This window comes from Lycorma delicatula, chromosome 3 (genome assembly GCF_047948215.1).
Source record: "Lycorma delicatula isolate Av1 chromosome 3, ASM4794821v1, whole genome shotgun sequence".
In the NCBI taxonomy this organism is placed as follows: domain Eukaryota; kingdom Metazoa; phylum Arthropoda; class Insecta; order Hemiptera; family Fulgoridae; genus Lycorma; species Lycorma delicatula.
Window position 1 is genome coordinate 185,945,334 of NC_134457.1, and position 6,439 is coordinate 185,951,772.

Consider the following 6,439-nt stretch of genomic DNA (forward strand, 5'->3'; position numbering starts at 1 on the left):
TAGAATGCTCTTTCACCAGGAAATATCCACCCAGTAAACACTTTACCAGGGATGAAACCCAAGAATCTGGCCAACTATTGCTGGAATCTCAATACACCTGCAGCAAACTATACCAGAAAATCCAAAAGATTTTAGGTATGTAGAAATTGCATGTATAATATTGTTATACTACTGTCAGTTATAAGAAAAAAAAAACAAAAAATGGTAATTACCAAAACCTATACCTGATAGAAACCACAATTTTTGTAATATAAAAATATTTCTGCAATTAATAACAAAAATATTTATTAGAGAAAGTAAGAGAAAGATTTGTACTGGGTAACATGCCTCAGTATTCATTTTGTCATTTGATTATAAAATATAGAATTTTTTCCATGTTCAGTGCTGCTGCTCTTTCTCAGGAAAAAAAAACAATAGCTAACACATTATTTCTATAGCATAACAAAAATTTGAAAAAATTCCATGTTTAAACCTCAGTCTTTGAAAAGCCATCTCTGTTAAATATAAATGTTGGCACACATTTTCCAATCCTCTTCTTAATAACCTGATACCTGATACCTGAAACAAAAACTAAGAAAAAATTTTAATGTTTACTATGGAGGATCAGTTTTACTCCACAGAATAGAATACAGGGGAGACTCTCAGGGTTTGAATGACTATATATACATTGCATTTTTACTATAATACAATCTCTAAGGGCTGTCTCCAAAGGTCAGAAATTTGTTTAAAGTTAGAAAAATGAGCTGTAGGACTACTGTCTGATGGCCACATATAGGCTGAAAAAATCGATATTTACTAGATAAATATATCATCCTCTATCAAATCGCACAACCATTTTATGCAACTCAAAATCTTCAGCTTATGAAAAAGGACTTTATTAACTGGCCATTGCTGGCTACACACAGTGTTGTGCTCATCCTACATCCTTTACTTGTTACAGCTTTATTATTTCTTATATTTTTTGTCTGGTAATTGTGTTAAGGAAAAATTCAGTTTTTCTAGTATATATTTATGCATTTCAATATTCTCTTATGTTTTCTAGTATATATTTATGCATTTCAATATTCTCTCATGTTTTCAAGCAAGTTTGTAGATAAAATGTCATTCTGCTATTTGTAGGAAGCATACAGTTACAATCTGCACAAAATGCAATAAGAAGAGACCAGACACCAAAGGTGATGATTAATTAAAATATTTATAATAATTGAACTAACTATTTTAGCTACATGGGATACATTTTTAAAGTTGATTTTTTTTTAGTTCTAGAAAACAAATTAGTAATTGGTAGTGTAAAAACAATTTTCTTATTTGTAACAGTTGACCATTATCTTTTAATTTTTGAAATGGAAACATACGTTTTTTATTTTTTTTTTTTTTGTATAATAAATAAAAATAAGTGCTGGAATACATGTGTTACACAAATAAGTGTATCTATTCTCCAGAAGCAACCTGAACATGATTTATGTAAGTAAATAACAGTTAATTAGTAATAACAAACAATAAGAATTACCTATTTGCATAAAATTGACAATCGAAGTAGGTAACAGAAAAAATCGAACGGTCAGCAGGGCACTCACCACCCAATAACTGCGTAACATATGGCCTAGCCAGCAATGCTAGGTTAAGGGCACACAAAAAGTAAAAAACTTAATTTAATTTTTTTCATTTTTCACACCATATGAAACTGCGTAATTTTACGAAAATTTTCATATATAATTTATGAGTATATGAAAATTATTTCTATACTAAAACAACATATTTACTGTCAGTACTGATTTTACTCCTTCTATTCAAACGCAACATATGTTGATATTTCTCAACTTCTGTAATACTAGGCAGAATTGCAGCTTGTTTTTATTTACGTTTGTGGTTATGTTTATATTTTGATCACTGTTCTACAATATAGAGGTTTCAAATTTTTTAAAATATAGACTTCTGTAATCTGTATTGTGTCATTTATTGTGTTTGTTATCTGTTATTTTCGTGTAGTAAATATTACTACACAGATATTACTACATAAATATTACTGATGAAATACAGATAGTTTTCAAAAAACAAACTGTAGGAAAACCAAAAGAACATTTACAAAAATGGTAATGAAATAGGTAATGAAAGAAAAACAAACTAAAGAGAAAGCTTCTGAAAGAGGCAGAAGATAAACTTGATTGTACACCAGGAATGTTCTCAGAACAGGTAGGAAAATTTAGTTTTTACTTTGATTTTTGAAAAATGCTATTTTTAATATATTATGCACTTTTCCCAAAAACTACTGGACCTTACTTACGCCACTTACTAGGAGCTTAACTTTAACACACGAAAAAATTTAAAAATTTCAGTCATACAAACATCAAAATTTAATTTCTGTGATAATTTTTTATTTTATCACATCCTGTGTTAAAGTATTGTAGACATATTTAAGAATACCTGGTAAAGATTTCAAGAAGATTGATTTAGTAGTTGTTGAGAAAAGGTGCATAAGGTTAAAATTGCGAGAAACAGACTTCCTGTGCCTTAATCCAGGTTTAAGGCTCTGATCCAAGATTTACCACAGTTTCCTCTGATTCATCCCAACAAATGCTGAGGTTGTTTCATTTTTTCTTATCTGTGGAGTATCATATCTACTACTATTACCTGATGTGACTGTGCAATATGTTAAAAAAAATAATAAATTCTGTTTATTGAAAATGTGCTATGATTTTCTTCACACTGTTTACTTGTCTATGAGGTGGTTAGTAAATGCGGCAACACTTAAAAATTTATCAATAGAGTCAACATAAGAAGTACATCAACACTGACAAGAACACTGATATTCTTCTACATGCAAACAATAAAGAGATCACAACCTAACACATTCAAATGTAATGAAATATTTGTAAATAAATATCTAACAATGAACAGACTCAATATAGAAAATCACTTCACTAAAAATGATCACAACAGTGAATAAAATATTTTATGTGACACTCACAATCCCCCCCCCCCGACAACACACGAGTTATTACAAATTGCATGCATGGCAATCTTTCAGGATGATTTTACAACCAAAGATTAAAAAAAAAGTTCATATAAACATACGTCAGAAAGCGAGTTACGACTTGCGAAGCACTTAACTCTCTCCTTACTCTGCGAAATTAAACATTACTAAAATTCTTGTGGTACAAGGGGTAAATTTCGTTCTTCCTTAAGGTTTTTGATGATTTTTTATCTATCCCTGTGAGATAGAGATCTCACTTAGATTACAATAGAAGGAACCCGAGTAAAACACAAAAAAGTTCTGTTGCAAAATACACATTTTTAGGTTTTGAATAAAATAATTTTGTTAACGTACCAATAAGCAAATAAAATTTCTAGTTAACTTAGTAGAAAATGTAATTCTAAGAAAACTGATGAAAATAATGTCATGTTGATTGATGATAATTTACATTATGTTGTTCAAACATGATGAAAATTGTTGTGTTTAATATCATATCACTTTTGCAATCCAGTTTGTATATTTTGTTTCTAATTAAGTTAAACTTCAAAATTTGTGTTTCATTTTAATGGATGTTACTTACATCAATTTTCTCAGAATTAAATTCTCTAGAAAGTTAACTAGAGATTTTTACTTAAAACCTAAAAAAGTGTATTTTCCGACAAAACCTTTTCTTGTTTTACCGCTTTTTAAAATCTAAGTGAGGAAGAAGTCTCAAACCACTTTTATTCAACTTCTTAGATCAAAAACCATACACCAAATTTACCCTCTCGTTTTGAAGCCCAAGAATTTTAGTACAGTTTAATTTTACTGAATTAGCAGAAAGCAGGGCTAAATGTTGGCGAGCCAAACTGGCTAATGAACAATTTTTATGGACTGTGTTTGTGTACTTTTTTCTTCTACATGTAATTTATATACATACATACACATGCGCATGCATGCGTGCACTGTCCTAAAATGCTTCATTTGTGAGTTAAGGAAGAGTTCGCTCGGTTCAGCTACCTCGGTGAAATGAGGTTATACTGAAAATTTTTAGCAGCAGAATGCTAATTAAGCAGCAGAATTAGTGATGTCTTAAGGTTTTGACCTGAAAAAGCAACAGGTTCCAGAACCATATGTGCAGTCATTTTTGAGAAATTTGGGTTGAAAACCAATAAATTGGGGTAAAAACTGCTGTTTTTATGTCTAACATACACAATAACTTTGTTAAATGATAATATTTATTGATGTTAAATGATATTAAACAAAATTTGTAAAAAATTTTATTCTGAACATAATGGTGTGATGAATAAAACAAAGAAACGTTAGATAAATTTTAATTTTTATTTAGAAACTATACACCAGACCAAATTGCATACGTACCAGTTAATAAATTTTCAAATGCATTGAGCCCACCATTTTCAACATATTTCTTGACACGCTTCTGTACTATTTGGGTTGCCCTTATTAATTCTTCAGGGCTAAATACAAGTCTTATGCTGCTCAGCTGCATCCATAATGCGGATAAAAAAAGGTAGAAAAATATAAAATATATATTCACAACCGAACCATTTCTCCAGGAAATGATGATTTAAGTGAATGGAAACTGCACAAGAGAAGTGGAGAGGCACGCTATCATTGTGGAAGTATACGGGAACTGTAAATAAAGTAATGAAACTAGTTTTTTTTTTGGCAGTAACAGTGGCAACACTGTAAAGTTACTAGTAAATTTATATAGTTATATGAACAGGTGATTTATATTATGTATTAATATTTTTAGTCTATTGCTGCCACGTGAGACATAATATGTGAACTAATTATGAGTATTTTTTTTTGGCAGTAACAGTGGCAACACTGTAAAGTTACTAGTAAATTTATATAGTTATATGAACAGGTGATTTATATTAGGTATTAATATTTTTAGTCTATTGCTGCCACGTGAGACATAATATGTGAACTAATTATGAGTAACATTGTGCAATCAAGTTTTGTGTTAAATTCTGTTAAGAATGTTTTTCAAGGGCATACAGAGAGACGCTGTTTTTAGGTGGTTTAAAGCATTTTCACACTGTATCATGGCACATGGAATCAGTTGGCACAAGGAAAAAATTTGTGCATAATTGGTCCCACAACAGAAAAACAGGGTGGAAGTGTGTTGGGATCTTCTAGGGCGAATTGAAACGTAGCGGCACACTTCAAACTCACCAAAACTGAGCAATCAAAAGTCAAAATCATGCTAATTTGTTTCTTTGATAGTAATGGCGAAAGAAAAAAATAGAAAACTCCATAAGGAGTTTTCAGACTGTAAATCATTACCAAGAAATTCTTGAAAGACTGCGGAAAAGAATGCCCGCGTGAGACCAGCCATCACAGACAACTGGATGCTGCATCATGACAATGCACCTTGTCACACTGCACTCTCAATTAATGAGTTTTGGCAAAGAAAAACTTTTTCATCAAAGTTCCTCAACCACCTTATTCATCTTGAGTCCCTGTGACATTTTCTTGTTCCCAGCTTTAAAAAATGGTGTCCTCCAAGGACACCATTTTAGAACAGTAAAAAACATTTATGTACTGACCATCTGAACATTTCAATACTGAAATGAAGAGTGGGAAAACAGTTTTTCTGAACCATTCTCATTACTTTATTTACAGACCTTGTACTTCATATCTCAGCGCTACAGGAACATCTTCAGCAGCTGCAGCGATTTGAAGAAAGTGCAAGTAGACCTTGGAATTTAAATTTAAGCTGCCAGGCTTAAATTTTAAGGTCTACAGTGGTGAGCCATTTCTTTGTAATGATGGAAACAAATGATATGCTCTCCTACATTAAAGCTCACATTAAAACGCAACCAACTCACCCAACCTTTGATGTAGTCTCGAACCAGAAACAACATCTTTTCAACACCACAGCTCAAAACCTCAAAGCTCAACACTTTTTCTCAGCTCTAAAGTATACAATTACCTCCAGTCCCTACTGTTGCTCCATGTTATATTACCCTCCTTGGCAAATGACTGACTCCGACGTAATGCAACAGTAAGCTTCTGTTGGATCTTCAGCCATACAGGAATTTCAGGTAATGAGCACGCAGAAAGTGCAGTAAAGGAGGCTTGTTTCTAAGCAGGGATGCTACCATGAACAACAAACTTTGCCCAATTAAGAACCCTGTTTCACTGTGGAGCCCTCATGGATAATAACCCGTCGAGAGGAGGTTTAACAGATGCACCAGTTTTCAACTGCTGACTGACAGTGCATGTTGTGGATTTTATGCTTGGCATATGCTAAGGTTTTATCATTTTAAGATCTATTTTAATTCTTTTTTAAAGATGTTTTTGTGTTTAATTTTTAACATTTTGTTTTTTAAAACATATATCATGTTTGGGTAATGATAATGCCAGTGTTTTTTGCCCAGAAAAAACAAAAAAAGTATTTTTTATGCTTGTGAAACTTCACAGTTAACTAGAATAAATAAGGGCCACTTGAATTTG